Below are 22,279 nucleotides of genomic sequence, written 5' to 3' on the forward strand. Positions count from 1 at the left end.
CCACCTGTTTAACCAAAGAGAATAATTCCTTTAAAATATTTCATTTAATCATAACTTTCTTTGATCCGCCATAACTTGATTCGCTTTTATCTAAATTAAATTTTTATCAAGCCTAACATACATAATTAAATACTAACTACCCAAAGATCCCAATATTGATATACTAAACCTCACTCTATAAAAATCTAATTTTTGACCCAATTAAAATATAAATTTAAAAACCTATTTAATCTTGGTCCTCATTTTTTTAAATATAACAATATAGCAAATTATATAAATAAGTTTTACATTAAAATTTTCGGGATGTTACAATTCTTCTTCTGAAGCTTATGGTGAAGAAGGGTAGTCGTAGTTTCTAATCCAACAGTTAAGTTTGGTTTTGGCATTTATGATATATTAGAAATAAATGAAATTGTGAAGAGTTCTAGTTAGTTTCTACTCCAACAGTTAAGATAAATCAGAAATAGATCAAATTGCGAATAGTTCTAGTTAGTTTCTACTCCAATGGTTAAGTTTAGTTCTGCATATATTAGAAATATGTCGAATTGCAAAGAGTTCTAGTTAGTTTCTACTCCAATGGTTAAGTTTAGTTCTGGCATATTTACGTTAAATTAGAATTAGATTGAATTGCAAAGAGTTGTAGTTAGTTTATACTCCAACAGTTAAGTTTAGTTGTGACATATTTATGACAAATTAAAAATAGATAGAATTGTGAAGAGTTCTAGTTAGTTTCTACTCCAACGATCAAGTTTAGTTGTGGCATATTTATGATAAATTAGAAATAGATCGAATTGCAAACAGTTCTAATATCTACTCCAAAGGCTAAGTTTAGTTGTGGCATATTTATGATAAATTAGAAATAGATTAAATTGCGAACACTTCTAGTCAGTTTCGGTTCCAACGGTTAGGTTTAGTTTTAGTATATTATGATAAATTATAGATGGATCAAATTGTGAAGAGTTCTAGTCGGTTTCTGCACAATGGTTAAGTTTAGCTTCGGCATTTATATGACACATTAAAAAGAGATCAAAATGTAAAGAGTTCTAGTTTATTCTTAAGCCTTCTTTTAGGCAATCCAAACTCACTGTCATAGTTCAAGTGGAAGTGACATAATTAGGAGTGATATTACTGGTTTTGCCAGTTTGTTTACAAAATATATGTGTGTTTTAAGAAATTGGTCACGAACACTATTCTTTAGGAACTTGTTTCGATTACATCTAAACAACTTATTAAACGATTTGTTAAAAGAAAATGACACGACAACCTACATGGCATAAATGCATAGATATGGATGCACCCCCTGTTTGATGTAGCTTACAATCAGATTTTTAGTAAAATTTGATAAAAGTTGATAAAATATGTGATTAACGAGTTGATAAAATTGTGGTATTATAAAATGTGTTGTTAAAATTAATTGATAATTTTAACTTTGAATTTTTATCAACATTTTAAGCTATGCAATAAACAGGCCAGAATACCTCAATTTTGAACTAAACATTTAATAGATTGTATTGTTAAAAAGTATGTAAAACCATAAGTTTATATGTAAAATTCTTTAATTAAAAAAATATATAGGATTGAAAATAAATTTGAATTTTTTTTTTTTGAAAGAATATGTACCAAAACATGTTCTAAGTAAACTTTGCAAGTCTTTTCAATGGAAAATGACGTAGACTGTACGTTTATATTCATTTAGTGCTTGTTCGGCAGTGATTATGAGAATTGATTTTTTGATCGTTAGAGAGAAAAGTGGGTCCGACCTGTGAGAAAAGAAGTAAAAAATGATGGCTGACTTAAGGAAAGTAACGGTCAAAAAATTGATTTTTTTAGGTGAAAAATCAAACCCAAACATACACATAATATTTCTTCAGTTTCGATGTTTATGCATTTTAATGATCAAAACTAGTACTAAAATAATGCGGTCATATAATTTCTACATGCTATTCATTGGTAGGGCATTTCTTCCTGTGACTGCTTTTCCTACCAAAAAGATAACCTGGAATACTCGGAGAGAAAAGGGAATGATCCCAAAAGGGAAGTCTTTCTTTCTGGTTACGAAATCGCTTAGATTGAAAAGCAAGTCGATGATGATTAGTTTGTTGATTTACAATTCACATAATTTTGATAAAATATATATATATATATATATATATATATATATATATATAGAAAATATGGTTAAAATGAGTTTTGAAGAATATGTACCAAATAAGGATATAATGTTATTTTTACCAATTTAAAAGACATAGGAACTGAATTGGCATAAATTCGAGTTGCGTTATTAACTGTTGCGCTTTTATGCAAATTTCAGGACTAGATTTGATGTACACTTTATTGGGGAAAAATGGTTGGGCCCTGGTGTAACAAGAAGTAAATGTTGAGAAACAATCGTTTAACCTACCCAATTATGCTACTATCCTTATTTTTTCTATATTAATTGATTGATAAGATATTGCAATAGCACTTGTAAAGTTGCATATATTCTATCAATCTCTGATTTGACTAACGAGAACATTTTTTTTTACCTCTATCCTCACCTATTTTTTCTGGCATCGAAAATGGAAGAGATACTTGGGGAGGACCGCAGCTCCTCATTGCACGGTCGCACTGCTTATTTCTTTGAAAATGGGACACAAAAGCCAAAGGAACCTAGCACCAATATTGGCTATGTTCAATTTTGAATGTTATGCTACGATAAAAGAGATGACTTAAAGTTTAAAATTTCTCTCAAACAATACTAAATTGCACTTTGAGTTCGTCGTCGCTTTTACGAAACTAGTTGAAGCAAGTGAGTTGCTCTAAAGAGATACATTTAACAGTACAGATATAATTAATTTGTTCATATAACTTATGATATTTATTAACTTTTAAATGTTATTGAATCAGGGGATTAGGGTTTCAGCATGTGTTGAGGGTTATGGAGTAAAAACTACTTAGTGACAAGTATCAAGGAAATGAAGGTACCTCTAAATAAATGATTTCTAAAATTAAAATACATATTGAATGACTAAGTTTAAAATAAATAAGTTATTAATTTTTAATAAAACTGTTTTTTAGTTCAATTCACTTTCTATTGTGTTGGGAACGGAGAGGCAAGTATGGCACAATATAAATTATTGATTACACAAGAAAGAACAAGATTAAAGCAATAAGAGATTGTCAGAGAAATTGAGCAATTTCATTAATTGACAACCAATGGGGAGAAAATACAATTTTAGCAATACATAAACTGGAAGAAGAGTTAAATATATAGGGACAATCCAAGCCCTAGAAGTAGAGTTGTGGATTAATAGAATGTTCAAAAGTTTCTTTATCTGGATCTTTTTGAGTCTAATACAAATTCCAACTCCCAATTGGGCTCTCAAATAAAACTCCAACTAGAATTTGCTAATAGAATTCGAATAGGATTTCAAAAGCATTACAAATAGAAATCTTTTTAATGTGCGCTTAAATTAGCTCTCATTTATCGTCATCAACGAATTCGAGTCTCACCAAAATTCTAAGAATTTCAACGTTAACAAGAATTCTGTGCAACGAACGAAACTCCAAAAATTTCTTTACATGGAAAAATAAATTCGACAGCAGCGAAATAGACTGAACTTTTCAACTAGAACCAAACCAAGGATGTAAACGAGCCGGGCCGAGCCGGCTCGCGAGCCTAAAAATTCGGCTCGGGCTCGACCCGGTTATAATGGTCGAGCTTTTTTGCGGGCTCGAGTTGCTCGGCCAAAAAAAAATAGGCTCGGCCCGAGCTTTTGCTCGGACTTTTTACGGGCCAAGCCGGGCAGGCTCGTTTTTTTCACTTTTTTTCCTTTTTTTTTTTTTAAATAATTTTCCAGTCTTTGAATCTGCTACCTTTTAAGGTAGCAGATTCGCTACCTTTTAAGGGCAGCAAAACTGCTGCCTTTTAAAGGCACTGCTGCCTTTTCAGCCTTCATTTTAATTTTTTTTTTTATATTAAAAAGCTCACGGGCCGGCTCGAGCAAAGCCCGTGCCCCCAAAATGGGGCTCAGCCCGAGCCTAGGCTCGTGTCTACCGAGCCCCGAGCCGAGCCACGGGCGGCTCGAGCCGGCGAGCCCGATTGCCATCCCTAAACCAAACTTCTTCACACGAAAAATTACTCTTACTCTTCCACAATATCCACAAATGATACAAGAACCGAAATATCGGGTTCCCAAAATTCCCACAAGAAATTCAAAAATTATCAAACAGTGTAGAAGCACACCCTATAATAGAATCAAGTTAAATGCTTTAATTGAATGCCCCTTGATAATCTCGACACCTCCAAAACCTCAAAAAGCATACGCAACTAGGTCAGCGTCATCGTACCTATCCTCATTAAGCCCTTCCTTAGTAGTAGAACACGATGACACTGCAAATAATGGTGGCAAAGCAGAGTTACGCATATCCTCCAAACTTAACCAAGTAGTGTTCCTCAATAATGACCCAGAGCCAACTCTCAAAGATACAGTACCAAACTATATATCCACCATGGTATTAAACATGTGGTGATGATTTTTTTACCAATTCAGCACTACCTTACAAGATGTATAACCGGGACCTCCTCCGCCCCTCCAATATAACACAACCCTTTTGGGCCTTCAAGACTCCACCTACTCTAGTGAATGTGTACTTTTTCGAATCAAGAGTACTTCTTCTTTAAATTTGGAATACGTCGAACGTGATCAAGTGTTTTATATGTTCCATCTAACAACTTCAATTTGACTCTATCAATATAGCTGCTCGATAAAGTTCATTGTTACACATGGTAATGATACCTTACATCACCGTTTCATATGTTTCAAACAAATCTCGGTTGGGACACATATGGAACATACAAGCTAAGTCCAAAATTCACTCCTCAGGTTTGGATTCCACGTCACAAAACATCAAGACATCTCCATCACTCAAATAGTCCTCAACTATATTGGTCTAGTCGGAAGTGTTTGATTGCTTCTCATGATTTGTAGCCGAAATACCTTTTATTCTGTGATTTTTTGCAATATCTTTTAATGTGTCCTTTCTTCTTAAAATAATAGTAAACTTGATTGTTGAAACTTGACCTTGACTTACCCCTTCGCCAATCGCCAGTTTCCATTTAATGGTGTCACGAAAATATTTATAAATTAATCCATCTCTTTTAAGTGCATCAAAGATCTTTAAACTTTATTCATTGTCACATTTTGGTTGCTAACATTTTCATCTCATACTTATAATTAATTAGAATATTTTGTGTTAATGATGATTTCCCCAAAAAGTTCTATTTGCGAGCTTATAAACGAGGGACAAACATTTCTCATAATTTTGTAGTTTTTGTGTTTTTTGCTTATTCAAAATATACAAGGGTAATTTGTGGAAGGTTGCTAATAAAAATGAGATTTCAAAAAGATAGAAACATAAATTTAGCAACGAACAAGGGTTATAAACATTTCATGCAATTAAAATTTGTTGCACTGGTAATTTTTGTTACGAGGAGTTGACAAAAATCGGTCAAGTTGGAGCATCAACTAGTTCCAATTATATCTAATTAAATGTAAAAAATATAGTAACCACTTAATTATTGTCCTTATTATATATTTTCATCTACCTAGACCAATATTTTACTATGGTGCTAGATAGCATTATTCTTTTAAAAAGCATACATTATTCTTTTCTAGATTCTCTTTAATCATACCAAATGAAAAATGCAAAAAGTTGATTCTTGATGAGAATCCTTGACAGCACTAATAGTCACTCATGAAATGCTTGAATAATTTGATATCGGTTATTCCTATTTATCCTTATATGAGTGGTGGATTCCCATAACGAGAGGGACAAGGAAAATGAAGGTCTTGCCTTTCTTTATATCTATTTATCCTTGCATAGAAAGTGGATTCCCATAACGAGAGATACATGAGAATAGCTAGTCATGCCTTTCTTTATCCCTGTTTATCCTTTTAGACATAAAGTTAATTCCTATGATGAGAGAGACAAGGGAAAGCAAGTCATGGATAAAGCATAATATTCACACATTCGCCATTGGTACATGCATTTCCATATCCTCGTATATACATGATATTATGATAAAGAGGGATTCATAGAGTGAAAGAGATAAGAGAGAAGCAGAGGTGTTGGTACAAAGCACAATGGTATGTATAATATATTCATTCTTGTATTGAACTTTGAGCTCTGTTACTTGTACGATCTTTTTGACAGTGCCATGCACCTTAGCACTTGGTTTGAACTTCATAAATACAACAATTATGCTACATGTATATATTTTTTAACATCATTTTTGACATTGTGCCATGTAGTGACACATGGTTGGATAGTTCAAAAACACAGTTATTGCCCAACGCGTTTTGAATTCCAACGGAGCGTACACGAACATCTAAACCAAAGGATGTACACTTAGCATTAATTTTAATTCAAAATAAAGGGCTGAGGTGCATGCCATCTCAACATCCATCAAACTTTCTGTCTGTACAAGTAACTTAATTCTTGAACTTTTAAGTTTGTATCTAATTCGTGTAGGTTATAATTAAAACTAAAAAAGTTATTTCTATTGAATTAAAAAATATAGAGACATTTGTTAATACAATTGACGATGGATTTTGTGCAGAGCAAGAGCAAGTGGATACCAGCACAATAGCTTATTATTCACAAAGAGAAAGAAGGGTGGATATCGACTCATCCTCCAGGCTGCACAAAGTTCTCTCTCTCTCTCTCTCAATATGTTGATCATTACTTTTCCTTTATCTAATGAAGTAAATAAGGTTATCCCATCTCTAACAATATAGATGAGGTGGTTTATGTAAATGCTTATTCATACAATGATAAACAATCTGTAAATTTCATTGAAGACAATGATGAGCAATTTATATGTTGGTTGCATATAGTGTAGCACCATGGTGGTCGAGCTTCGAAATGTGACTTTGCTCGATATTGGTGGGAGGATAGATGCAAAAAAACTTGGTTAAAAATACACGTTATAATGTGTATCTTGTGTTCAAGCTCAAAGAAGGGTCGAAGGGCCTAGAGTGAGCCAAAGCAATAGTTAGGTTTGCTGAGGACATAGCTCTAGGAATAGATCATCAAGCTACAGATGTATTCCTCGTCAATAAAACAGGAGCTAACGTTGGACAGGTTCCACGACCTCTAAACTATGGGTGGAAAGAGATTAAACTTGGAGATTTCACCCTTGGCGAGGAAGATAAAGGACAAGTAGAAATGCGACTCTTTGAGAAGGAGGAACGCAATCCGAAGTCTAGTCTTATTATCATCAAAGGAATTGAAGTTCGTCCGAATTGAATAAAACAAGTATTTGTCCTAATATGAAGTTCTAATATTATAAATAAACCTGATAAGTGCTATTTCACGTGTGTTTCCATGGTTTTCCCATGGGTAAAAAACTTGTTTGGGTACTGAACTAATATGATAGCTTCTATTTAGTCATTGATCTTTTGCATTCTCTTTCGGAGTTTTGGGTGCCCATTACGGGGACTTTTTTAAAAGGTAATTAGCTCAAAACGTTAGTACTTTTCAATATTATCGTGCAAAAAAAACCCATACCGTTCATTTTTTTATTATTTTTTTTGTATTTTCATCCTTATTTTCACCTTTCATTGCAAAAATCATCATTTTCATCTATTTTCTCAATTAAAAGCCGTGAAATGACGAATATAACCTCTTATATCCGTTTGACTCCATTGAAAATCCCTTATTTTATGCAGCAAATTTTTTAGCACTGTTAAATCATTAATTAACATTTGAAAAGGTAACTGACAGGTTGAACAAAAGTCAAACTTCTGCCCGTTTAAAATACTAATTTCCCTCTTTGCCTTAGTTTGTCATTGAAAATTCCTTATGCTAGGGGTAAAATAGGAAGATACATATCATAACATTAAAAAACAATTCTTTTTGTCTTACATGAATTCATTGAAAAGAAGATTTTACTGCTGCAGAAAATAAATTTGAGTAGTTTAAAGGCCGTTAAACAGCTGCTAAAAGAAAAAAAAAATAGAAAACTAATTGCAGCTATAGTGTCAAATTTTAAAAAAATTACAAATGGGTCACAAATATGTAATTAAATATAAAAACAAAAAAAAATTAATTCATCTTCTTCCTCCTTTCTGCTAAATAGATGACATCGCAAGGCACATGAGGATAAGAAAAATTCAATAGAAATCACGAGGCACACAAATATAAGCAAAACTTGACACAAAATTAAGCCGTTCTTTATCTAGTTTGAATAGTTAATTAGCTTAATTACGGAACTTAAGACAAAAAAAATCATCTTTTGATGGTTCATTTTCACATGAAGGCATCCAATTTCTAAAATCGATGTACAGAAGCACAAATCTAGCACCATAAGCAAATGGAACCGGGGGGGGGGGGGGGGTTTCAATCCAAAAAAATTTCCCCAAAATAAAAAAACAAGGAATTTTTTCCAAACCAAAAAAAAAAAAAAAACGCAATCAATAACAAACAGCTGAGACAAACCCACTTCGATTCTCACAACAGAATCAAAACTAAAACAGGAAAAATCAAGACTTGCACTCAGAAACAAAAAAAGGAAAAGAGAGAAAGTAAATAAAAGTGCCTCAATAATTAGTAGACATCGAGTTTTGAAAGAAAAAAACAAAAATACAATTTTTGGATTCTCTAAAAGCAATTTTCTTTTTACGAAATCAAGCTTCATTTATTTTTATTTTTTTCCCTTTTGATCTATATTTTTATTTGGAGGAATTTTTTTTTCTCTTTTTCGCGACTGCTTGGGCCTTTTTGAGAGTTTTGGACATCGATTACATGGTTTTTTAAGGGGTAATCACATGTGAGGAGGTGGATAATGGTGGAGAAAGGAGGAAGAAGGTAAAGTGATTTTTTTTTTTTATTATATATTGGTGACTTATTTGTAATTTTTTGAAAATTTGGAATCATTGTTGCTATTAGTTTTTATTCTTTTCTTTTCTTTTTGTTTTATTGAAATATGAGGGTATCAAGGCAGGTCCTAAGCCAAGACCAACTAGGCAATGGCTTAGGGCCTCACATCTAATGGGGGCATCCAAATGAAAATCATGGTAAAAGCCCAATTAAATTAGTATAAATTTAAAAGATGGATTAATTAAAAATTTATTTAACAATAATTTATTTGGTCGATTCTAACTTAGTTCGATTTTATTCAAAATATAATTTTTCTCGAATTTAATATACATAATTAATTACAAGCTATCAAACGAGTCTAATATTATTATGGTAATATCATTTAATTTAAAAAACAATATTACACATTCAATTGTTTACTTTTAATAAGTCATAATTTGAATTTGATTTATCCAAAATAATTTTTTTCATGGGTCCATAATGTCCATAATATGATTTATCGAAAATAACTTGAATTCGCTATTTTATCTTTTGAATTGTACCAAGTCTTTGTTTAAACTGTATATATAAATTTTTATGTGTTTTTACGCATGTAATTTTTTATTTTTTATTTTTTATTTTTTTTACATTTAAAGGCCTCATAATAATGAGTCACTTAGGCCCTGTTCTCTTTACCGTTTTCGGGTCGTTTTCTGTTTTCGATTTTTCAAAACGGTGAAAACGTGTTCTCTTTCCCGTTTTCGAAAACGAATTTTCGAAAACGTTTTCGAAAACGAAAAAAAATTTGTGAAGAAAACACAAAACGACTTTTTTGTCGTTTTGGGCGTTTTCAGTGTAAAACTTGAAAAAATTGAAAACGCGGGAAACACTTCTTTTTTTTTTTTTTTTAGGAAGTGGTGTGGTGATTTTCAAAATTTCAAAAAAAATTAAAAATCAAAATTTTTTTTTTTTGAGGAGATAGTGTGGTGATTCTCAAAATTTCAAAAAAAAAAATAAAAATTAATTAATTAATTTTTTTTTTTGGTGTTTTGAGGTGGTGTTGTGGTGATTCTCAAAATTTAAAAAAAAAAAATTATTTTTTTTGTTTTGAGAAACTAACAAAAAGAACGCATTTTCAACAATTTCAAAACAAACACTCAAAATACAAAACTCAAAATGAATTCAAAACTCAAAACACAAAACTGAAACACAAAGAGAACACCCCCTTAGAGTTTCTCCGGACTAGCCCTGGAGGGTATGTTCGTCATTTCATAGTTTTTAATTGAGAAAATAGATGAAAATGATGATTTTAACAATGAAGGGTGAAAATAATAGTGCAAATGCTAGAAAAATGGAAGGTACAAATGTCTTGCATAGTAATATCAAAAGGTAGGGACGTTTTATACTAATCATCACTTTTTAGACTGCTGATTTCTTTTGCTTTCTAATTTTGGTTGATTTTTAAAACAATCCAGTTTATGTCTCAAAGTACTTATTAGCCAATGATTCTAAAAGTTTATATATATATATATGCCCTTAATGAAATTTTCAATTTATATATATATATTTTTTATTCATAAGGGATATTTTACCTAAAAGTGATTTTTTATATGTAAGTTAATTCTTAACTTAAAAGTGAAATATTTATATTGTACTTCTAAATATTTGTTGATACATAAGTAAATTTTTTTACTTATAAGTAACATTTTATATTTTGAAGAGAAGTTTATCTTATTAATATTATTTTTTTACTTTCTAAGCATTTTGACGCAAAATTGAATATTTATCTTATAAGTAATTTTTCACTTATAAGTAAATTTTTAATGATAAGGTAATTTTTTAGTTTTTGTACTTTTATTTACAAGTTATTTTAAACAAAATATGTGGATTGAGAATAATTATTTTATAGACAATAAAATTGGAAGAAAATTTGAATAACCATTTTGGCATCCAACTTTAATTTACTCAAAAGTAATCGACAATTTAAACAATAACGTTGATTTCCCAAATGAGGACACAATCTCCCAGTACTACATAAGTTGAAAATCAAAACCTAATGTTTGAAGATTGTAGAGTAACTTTCACATTACTTGAGAAGTTGGGGAGCTCATCCCAAATTCCCCCTCCCGCAAAATGGAAAATTGAGGATGATATACCCAACCTTTCACATGGTTATGGATCTTAAACCTTTAAAAGTGCTGTACTAGATCTTTAATCCATTTGAATATGTGACTTTGGTTCCCTACGTGATCAAAATCATCAATATCAACTTCAGAATTACAATCGACTTTCTCCGACTTAAAATTGGAGGACAAAATCGTTAAATTACTTAATATTTCTCCACAAATCAACAGAAAATTATGTGCGATTTTAACTTTCATGTTAATGGTTATCATTATGTGAGACTCCATATTTGCATAGTTAAAATTAAGTAATTGTTCATAAAACTTTTTTCAGGATATTGTACTTCAGCCATAAAAGTCCAAAAAATAAGTAAAAGAAGTGAACTACAGGGAAATTTCAAGGTAACAACCAATCTGATAAGGAATGGTTTATGTACTTTTATACATTTTTTTTAGCTTAAAAAAGAAACTTAAAATGTAAAAATGGGAGTCTGTGATGTGGACAGTTTAAATTCCATGCTCTTTTTAGACAGTTTTGATCTTCAACCTTGCGAATACTCAAATCAAGAAAACTCGAACAATAAGTGAAAATAGAGATTTCCTATTTTCTTTAAAAACTAAATCAGTTATCATAAATATTTTATTTAAAGGTCTACAGGATGGTAGACTTGTGCTCTGCTATCATACTGTAAATTTTATTGACTTAAATTTTGAGATGTTACTGATATTATTTCATAATTATACATCATGTGAAAATATAAGTTGAAAATTTAAAACTCTTAATTCATTTAAATACTCAAATAATAAATTAAATAGAAGTATAAATTTATATTTTTAACTAAAGCTGATGGGTATGAAAGAAGAAGTTGGCGTTGACAAGTGATATAAATAGGCAGGCAGTCTCCTAGTGAAAAAGAAATTAATAATCTTTTAGCATGCTGATTAAATTGATCAAAAAAATTGGTGATAAGCCTAAATATAATGAAATTGGGTTTGGCCACGTATAATAACATTAGGAATTAAACAATATAGTTTACATTAAGTATAACTAAGATTTAAAATCCTTCCTTATCTCAATTGTCGTCACTTGTTTAACCAAAGAGAATAATTCCTTTAAAATATTTCATTTAATCATAACTTTCTTTGATCGGCCATAACTTGATTCCCTTTTATCTAAATTAATTTTTTATCAAGCCTACTATACATAATTAAATATTAACTACCCAAAGAGCCCAATATTGATGTACTAAACCTCACTCTATAAAAATCTAATTTTTGACCCAATTAAAATATAAATTAAAAAACCGATTTCATCTTGGTCCACATTTAAAATATATATATATGTATATCTATATATAAGTTTTATATTAAAATTTTCAGGATGTTACGATTCTTCTTCTGAAGTTTATAGTGAAGAAGGGTAGTGATAGTTTCTAATCCAACAGTTAAGTTTGGTCTTGGCATTTTTATGATATGTTAGAAATAAATCAAATTGTGAAGAGTTCTACTTACTTTCCACTCCAACAGTTAAGTTTAGTTATGGCATATTTATGATAAATAAGAAATAGATCAAATTGCGAATAGTTCTAGTTAGTTTCTACTCCAATGGTTAAGTTTAGTTCTGCCATATTTATGATATATTAGAAATATATCGAAGTTCTAGTTAGTTTCTACTCCAATGGTTAAGTTTAATTAAGCTCTAGCTAGGTTCTACTCCAACGGTTAAGTTTAGTTCTGGCATATTTACGATAAATTAGAATTATATTGAATTGCGAAGAGTTCTAGTTAGTTTATACTCCAACGGTTAAGTTTAGTTGTGACATGTTTATGATAAATTAAAAATAGATCGAATTGTGAAGAGTTCTAGTTAGTTTCTACTCCAACGATCAAGTTTAGTTGTGGCATATTTATGATAAATTAGAAATAGATCGAATTGCAAAGAGTTCTTTTTAATTTCTACTCCAAAGGTTAAGTTTAGTTGTGGCATAGTTATGATAAATTAGAAATAGATTAAATTGCAAACAATTCTAGTCAGTTTCTGCTCCAATGGTTAGGTTTAGTTTTAGTATATTATGATAAATTATAGATATATCAAATTGTGAAGAATTCTAGTTAGTTTCTACTCCAACGGTTAAGTTTAGTTTCGGCGTTTATATGATACATTAGAAATAAATCAAAATGTAAAGAGTTCTAGTTTATTCTTAAGCCTACTTTTGGGCAATCCAAACTCATTGTCATAGTTCAAGTGGAAGTGACATAATTAGGAATGATATTACTGGTTTTGCCAGTTAGTTTACAAAATATATGTGTTTTAGGAAATTGGTCACGAACACTATTCTTTAGGAACTTGTTTCGATTACATCTAAACAACTTATGAAACGATTTGTTAAAAGAAAATGACACGACAACCTATATGGCATAAATGCATCCCCTGTTTGAAGTAGCTTACAATCAGATTTTTAGTAAAATTTGAAAAAAATTGATAAAATATGTGATTAAATAGTTGATAAAATTGTGGTATTATAAAACGTGTTGTTAAAATTAATTGTTAATTTTAACTTTGAATTTTTATCAACATTTTAAGCTATGCAATATAGAGGCAAGAATACCTCGATTTTGAACTAAACATTTAATGTAGTTTTTTCGAAAATATATTTTGTGAAAAGTGATTTTGTAGTAGATTGTATTGTTAAAAAGTATGTAAAACCATGAGTTCATATTTAAAATTCTTTAATTAAAAAAAAATATAGGATTGAAAATAAATTTGAATTTTTTTCTTTTTTCTTTCTTTCTTTCTTTTTTTTTTTTTTAAAGAATATGTACCAAAACATGGGCTAAGTAAACCTTGCAAGTCTTTTCAATGGAAAATGACGCAAACTATACGTTTATATTCATTTAGTACTTGTTCGGTAGTGATTATGGGAATTGATTTTTTGATCGTTAGAGAAAAAGGTGGGTCCTACCTGTGAGAGAAGAAGTAAAAAATGATGGCGACTTAGAAAAGTAACGGTCGAAAATTTGATTTTTTTGGGTGAAAATCAGACCCAAACATACACATAATATTTCCTCAGTTTCGATGTTTATGCAGTTTAATGATCAAAACTAGCACTAAAGTAATGTGGTCATATAATTTCTGCATGCTATTCATTGGTAGGGCATTTCTTCCTGTGACCGCTATTCCTACGAAAAAGCTAACCTAGAATACTCGGAGAGAAAAGGGAATGATCCCAAAAGGGAAGTCTTTCTTTCTAGTTATGAAATCGCTTAGATTGAAAAGCAAATCGATGATGGTTACCTTGTTGATTTACAATTCACATAATTTTGATAAAAAAAAAATTATGCATACCAATTGGAAATGTAGGGCATATGTCTGATGCAAATTTATAAGAATAAATTCTGTAAAAGTGATTTTTACCAAAAAAAAAAAAAAATGAATCTATATTTTTGAAAAAATTATTTTATTAGAAAATATTGTTAAAATGAGTTTTGAAGAATATGTACCAAATTGTTGTAAATGAAAAGTCCATTAAAATTTATTGGTGAATGACATTTGTACCCCTGTAGCCCTAGAAATTATTACCATTGTATCCCTAATTCTTACCTATAAATATAGGACTTTGATTTTCAATAATACATACAAAAAATTTATTGAGTTTTCTCTATTCTCTTTTCCTCTCATTTTATAACACGTTATCAGTACGAAACTCTTAGAAGATAGTAATTTTTTTTTATAATCATCTATCATGTATATCAAAATTAATTTGATAATAGGTGAATTTTACATATACATATGTTGAATCTACAATACGTGATCTCATCTTTCTCGATCATTATGTTTTCTTTGTACCTCTCTTTGAATTATTAATATTTTTTTTCCTTTAGATCAATCCACGTACATTTTTATGGAGATATATTTATGTTAAATCAATTGATATGCATTAATTCATGTTCCTATACTCTCCTTATATTTAGATTAGCCCTTTATGTTCTACACATACTTATAATTTTTTTTTTGGTTTAATTGGTCAATATTCTTTGTAAGCAAGCTTCAATTCCAGATCTCTATTTTGGATGATTCCATATATATATAATATACAATTAACAAATAACTGTACCCGACTCATCTTTTCTCTCAAATCCATTGATTTCTGCAAATTTCATGCCTTAATTGGTTAATACTAATTCAATTCTTTTAATTGCATATAATTAGAATTTTGAGCCATAATATGTGAATAGGTTTCAACATGTCACCATTTTTTTTTTTTGTGTTTCACTCGACTCATGTTATTAATTCGAAATAATATTTTACATGTATTTATATATTAATTAATGGTGAGCAATTGGATGTATTATCATTTTTTTGTGTTTAGTTATGAAACATTACATTAAATTTATTTTTAATTGTTGTTGCTCCTGAAGTAACACAATATTATAATTAATATCCCAAAAGAATATAAATCATAGATGTATTCGTTGTTGCTCCTGAAGTAACACAACATTATAATTAATATTCCAAAAGAATATAAATCATAGATCTATTCGTTGTTGCTCCAGAAGTAGCACAACATTATAAGAATATTATTTACTACTGAAGAGCATAAATTATAACTCTCAATATTCCAGAAGAATATTGACATATTGCACTTGAAGAAATAATAGCAAAATATAATGTGCTCCAGAAGTAGCATATGTTTCAAAGAACATATTATTTCAAATTAGTGTTTATCCCTAGAGAAAAACACGTAACTTAAAGTCATGTTGTATTGATTATTTGATTAGCATATGATGATTAATCATATTCTTCGAAACTAATTGTATTTTTTTATTGTGCAGTTAAACAAATGGCAAACATTACGAAACTTGAGTTTGCTGCACTTGACATATCTCTTAAAAATTATCTGTCATGGATACCGGATGCTGATATCCATCTTATCTCAAAGGGTCTGGGAGAGACAATAAAAGAAAGAAACAATGAATCCCTGCAGGATCGTGCAAAAGCACTCATTTTCCTCCATCACCATCTTCACGATAGATTAAAATTTGAATATCTCACTGAGAAAGATCCACAAGTTCTTTGGAAAATGTCAATTAAAAGATTTGATCATCAGGGGACTATAGTCCTCCCCAAAACCCATTATGAGTGGATGCACTTCGTTTGCAAGACTTTAAAACGGTTAGAGAGTACAATTATGAATTGTTAAGAATATGTTCAAAGTTGACTTTGTGTGGAGAAAAAATCACCGATAAAGATATGTTGGAAAAAACTTTCTCCACCTTTCATGTCTCGAATGTGCTCTTGCAACAGCAATATCGTGAGCGTGGCTTCAAAAAGTACTCAGAACTTATATCTTGCCTACTAGTTGCTGAACAAAATAATAAATTGTTGATGAAAAATCATGGATTACGTCCAACTGGTTCTGTACTATTGCCTGAAGCAAATGGTACTGTATTGTCTGAAACAAATACAATATCAAGACAAGGACGTGGGCGCGGACATGGACGTGGACGTGGACACGGATTTGGACGTGGACACGGACGTGTACGTGGAATAAATCATGAAAAAAATAATCAACAAAGTTATCAACAGTAAGACAATAAATTTAGAAGGCACAAAGCAAACAAGAGTGGCAAATCTAAAAAGGAGCATGAAGAAAGTTGCTTTAGATGTGGAATGAAAGAGCATTGGGCACGTACGTGTCGTACCTCAAAACATCTTGTGCATCTCTACCAAAGATCAATCAAGGGAAAAGAAAAATTGGAAACTAATTTTGCTGATTATGATGGTCCAATTGATGTGACTCATTTGGATGTCTCCAATTTTTTTACTGATCCAAATGGAAATATTGACCATTTGGTTGGGGGTGGTGTGATAGAAGATATAGATTAATTTACTAGTATTTCTTTCGTTTTAAAAATTCAGTCTGAAATATGTTTTTACTTTTCCGCACAAAAAAAAAATTCTATTATGCACCGTTTATTTCATGATATTAAGTAATGTTTACTTCTTTAAATCTAAATTCAAGTTTTTTTTTAAAATTTTGTTTATTTTGTTATATTTATAGATTCATGATGGATAGTCAAGACATCTGCTTAATTAATAGTGCAACTACACATACTATTCTTCAAGACAAAAAATACTTTTTGGACTTAATATTAGCTGAAAATAATGTTAACACGATATCAGGTGCGTCGAATATCGTTGAAAGCTCCAGAAGAGCTTGTATTATTTTACCAAATAATACAAAATTATATATTGACGATGCACTTTATTCTAGCAAATTCAGAAGAAATTTACTTAGTTTTAAAGATATTCGCTGCAATGAATATCACATTGAGACGATGCAAGAAAATAATGTTGAATATCTTTGCATCACTTCTTTTGTATCTGGCAAGAAGCAGATAAAAGAAAAATTTCATGCACTTCCGTCTGGCATGTATTTTACATTTATAAAAATGGTCGAATCAAATAATGTTACGAACCAGAAGTTCGTTGATTCAAAAAGTTTTATACTTTAGCATGATCGACTTGGACATCTAGGAGCCATAATGATGCGTCGAATAATAAACAACTCACATGGACATTTTCTAAAGAACCAGAAGATTCTTTTATTTAATGATTATCCATGTGTAGTTTGTTCGCAAGGCAAGCTAGTCATTATACCTTCAACTACAAAGGTCAATATTAAATATCCAACTTTCTTGAAAAGAATACATGGAGATATATGTGGACCAATACACCCACCATGTGGACCATTTCGTTACTTTATGGTATTAATTGATTCTTCTACAAGATGGTCACATGTTTGCCTACTTTCAACTAGAAATGTAGCATTTGCTAGACTACTAGTTGCTCAAATCATAAAATTGTGAGTACAATTCCCCGATTACTCAATCAAGACTATTTGTCTTGACAATGCTGGTGAATTTAGATCACAAGCATTTGATGATTATTGTATGTCAATTGGGATTGAAATTGAACATTCAGTTGCACATGTTCATACACAAAATGGTTTAGCGAAATTGTTTATTAAACGTCTACAACTTATTGCTAAACCATTACTTATGAAAACAAAACTCCCAACTTCTATTTGGGGTCATGTCATATTACATGCTGCATCATTGGTTTGTATAAAACTAACTACCTATCATCAATATTCACCTTTGCAACTTGCATTTGGTCATGAACCTGATATTTTTCACCTACGGGTTTTTGGTTGTGCTGTCCAAGTTCCTATTTCACCCCCATAACGTATTAAAATGGGTCTCCAATGAAGACTTGGGATTTATGTGGGTTTTGATTCACCATCTATTATTAGACGTTTTGCAGATTGTCATTTTGATGAAATGATTTTCCCAACTTTGGGAGGAGAAAAACTACATTCTGAAAAATAAGATAGAATTTCTTGGAATGAGACAACTCTATCTCACTTTGATCCCCGTAGCAATCAATGTGAACAAGAGGTTGAAAAAATCATTCATTTGCAAAGAGTTGCAATTCAACTACCTGATATATTTGTTGACACGAGAAAAGTGATAAAGTCATATATTCCAGCAGAAAATATTCCAGCAAAAATTAATGTCCCTGCAGGACAATCTACTGTGGCAAATGAATCTCAACTACGCCAAAAGCGTGGTCGACCAGTTGGTTCAAAATACTCTGTACCTCGAAAAAGAAGAGTACAGGAGAAAAACCAACCAAAAACTTCAGAAAAAATCACATTAGAAAAGATTGATCAATCAAATATTGAATGTACGGTTCCTGAAGAACCAGAGGTGTCCGAAAATAATGAGATCTCAATAAATTATATGATATCTCATAAATTATGGGAACGAAATAATATTATTATAGACAATATTTTCGCCTTTAAATGGCTCTTGATATTATGCAAAATGAGGATCCTGAACCACAGTCTGTTAATGACTGTCGAAATAGAAATGATTGGCCAAAATGGAAAGAAGCCATACAGGCAGAATTGAATTATTTGGAGAAATGAAAAGTGTTTGGACTAGTAGTTTGAACAATTGAAAATGTAATCCCTGTTGGATACAAATGGGTTTTTGTACGAAAGAGAAATGAGAATAATGAAATTACAAGATACAAAGCCCGACTAGTGGCTCAAGGTTTCTCCCAAAGACCGGAAATTGATTATGAGGAAACATACTCTCCCGTAATGGATACCATTACTTTTAGGTTCTTAATTAGTTTGACCATGTCACAAGGGCTCGATATGCGACTTATCGATGTAGTAACTGTCTACCTATATGGTTCACTTGATAGTGACATATATATGAAAGTCCCTGAAGGATTTAAGGTGCCAAAAATAAATGATATATGTCCGAGAACTATGTTCTCAATTAAATTGCAAAAATCATTATATGGATTGAAACAATCCGGACGCATGTGGTATAATCGCCTTAGCGAATATTTGTTAAAAGAGGGTTATAAAAATGACGATATCTGCCCATGTGTTTTCATAAAGAAAACAAATATTGGATTTACAATTTGGCAGTTTATATTGATGATTTAAATTTAATTGGAACTCCTGAAGAGCTTATCAAAACTGCAGATTATTTGAGAAATGAATTTGAGATGAAAGATTTGGGGAAAACCAAAATTTATCTTGGATTACAAATTGAACATTTTCCAGAGGGATTATTTGTTCATCAATCTGCTTATACAGAAAAAGTCATGAAACGCTTTTATATGGATAATGCACATCCATTGTTATCACCTATGGTTATTCGATCACTTGATATGAAAAAAGATCCATTTCATCCATTTAAAGATGGAAAAAAGATTCTTTGTCCTAAAGTACCATACCTTAGTGCAATTGGAGTATTAACTTATCTTGCAAATTGCACTCGACCTGACATAGTTTTTCTGTAAATCTCCTTGCAAGATATAGCTCTATACCAACTCAAAGGCATTGGAATGATATTAAATATATTTTTCGTTACCTAAAAGGTACTATTGATATGGGACTATTTTATTCTCAAAAGTCAAGATCTGCTTTAGTGGGATATACAAATGCAGGTTATCTCTCCGATCTACATAAAGCTAAATCACAAACAGGATATGTGTTTACACGTGGAGGAACAACTATATCATGAAAATCTATGAAGCAATCCTTGACAGCAACATCCTCAAATCATTTTGAGATTATTGCAATCCGTGAAGCAGGGCGAGAATGTGTATAGTTGAGGAATATAACCCATCATATCCAATCATCATGTGGATTGACTTCAACAAAAAGATAGTCCAACAATTTTGTTTAAAGATAATGCAGCTTGTATCGCACAACTGAAGGGAGGCTATATCAAAGGCGACAGGACGAAGCATATTTCTCCAAAATTCTTTCATACACATGAACTTCCAAAGAATGGTGACATTGATATTCAACAAATTCGCTCAAGTGACAATGTAGCTAATCTATTCACAAAAGCGCGGACAACATCTACATTCAAGAAATTAGTTCACGAGATTGGAATGCGTCGACTCAAAGATTTTCAATGATCAACATCAGGGGGAGTAGCTGTACTCTTTTTCCTTCGCTTAGGTTTTGTCCCATTGGGTTTTCTTAACAAGGTTTTAATGAGGCAGCATTTAATTTTAATACTCCAAAATAACTGTACTCTTTTTCCTTCGTTTGATTTTTTTTCCTATTGGGTTTTTATCAAACAAGATTTTAACGAGGCAGATATTTTGTAATATGTCATTCAAGGGGGAGTGTTGTAAATGGAAAGTCCATTAAAGTTTATTGGTGAATGACATTTGTACATCTGTAGCCCTAGAAATTATTACCATTATATCCGTTATTCTTACCTATAAATATAGGGTTTTGGTTTTCAATAATACATACAAAAAGTTTATTGAGTTTTCTCTATTCTCTTTTCCTCTCATTTTATAACACAAATAAGGATATAATGTTATTTTTTTTATCAATTTAAAAGACAGGAACTGAATTGGCATAAATTCGAGTTGTGTTATTAACTGTTGCGCTTTTATGCAAATTTCAGGACTAGATTTGATGTACACTTTATAGGGGAAAAAAAGTTTGACCACTAGTGTAACAAGAACTAAATGTTGAGAAAGAATCGTATAACCTACCCAATTATGTTACTATCCTTAATTTTTTTTATATTAATTGATTTATAGTTAAAGATATTGCAATAGCGCTTGTAAAAATTGCATATATTCTATCACTCTCTGATTTGACTAACGAGAACATTTTTTTTACCTCCATCCTCACCTATTTTTGTAGGCATCGAAAATGGATGAGATACTTGAGGAGGACGACGGCTCCCCATTAAATGGTCGCACTACTTATTTCTTTGAAAATGGGACACAAAAGCCAAAGGAAACTAGCACCAATATTGGCTATGTTCACTTTTGAATGTTATGCTAAGAAATAAAAGAGATGACTTAAAGTTTAAAATTTCTCTCAAACAATACTAAATTGCACTTTGAGTTCGTCGTAGCTTTTATGAAACTAGTTGAAGCAAGTGAGTTACTCTAAAAAGTTACATTTAAAATTATAGATATAATTAATTTGGTTAAATAACTAATGATATTTATTAACTTTTAAATGTTATTGAATCAGGGGATTAGGGAATCAGCATGTGTTGAGGGTTATGGAATAAAAAACTACTTAACGTGGCAAATATCAAGGAAATGAAGCTATCTCTAAGTAAATGAATTCTAAAATTAAAATACATATTGAATGACTAAGTTTAAAATAAGTTATTAATTTTCAATAAAACTATTTTTTAGTTCAATTCACTTTCTATTGTGTTGGGAACGGAGAGGCAAGTATGACACAATATGAATTATTGATTACACACGTAAGAACAAGATTAAAGCAATAAGAGATTGTCAGAAAAATCGAGTAATTTTATTAATTGCAACCAATGGAGAGAAAATACAATTTCACCAATGCATAAACTGGAAGAACAGTTAAATGTATAGGGACAATACAAGCCCTAAAAGTAGAGCTGTGGATTAATAGAATGTTCAAAAGTTTCCTTATCTAGATCTTTTTAAGTCTATCACAAATTCCAACTCCCAATAGGGCTCTCAAATAAAACTCCAACTAGAATTTGCTAATAGACTTCGAATAGGGTTTCAAGAGCATTACAAATAGAAATCTTCTTAATGTATGCTTTAATTAGCTCTCATTTATCTTCATCAACAAATTTGAGTCACACTAAAATTCTAAAAATTTCCACATTAACAAGAATTCCGGTGCAATGAACGAAACTCCAAAATTTCTTTACCTGGAAAAAATAAATTCGTCCGCAGCGAAATAGACTGAACA

At 30.9% G+C, this 22,279-nt stretch overlaps 1 long non-coding RNA gene across 1 annotated transcript; it reads left to right on the plus strand.

Annotated features, from left to right (window-relative positions):
- The first annotated feature begins 5,899 nt into the window (after positions 1–5,899).
- Positions 5,900–7,450, plus strand: LOC111379755. Its single transcript, XR_002700089.1, has 2 exons — positions 5,900–6,128; positions 6,602–7,450. It is a non-coding gene; the product is annotated as an uncharacterized LOC111379755 (long non-coding RNA).
- Positions 7,451–22,279: the final 14,829 nt, after the last annotated feature.

The sequence above is a fragment of the Olea europaea genome, unplaced genomic scaffold (assembly GCF_002742605.1).
Source record: "Olea europaea var. sylvestris unplaced genomic scaffold, O_europaea_v1 scaffold203, whole genome shotgun sequence".
NCBI classification, from domain to species: Eukaryota; Viridiplantae; Streptophyta; class Magnoliopsida; order Lamiales; family Oleaceae; genus Olea; species Olea europaea.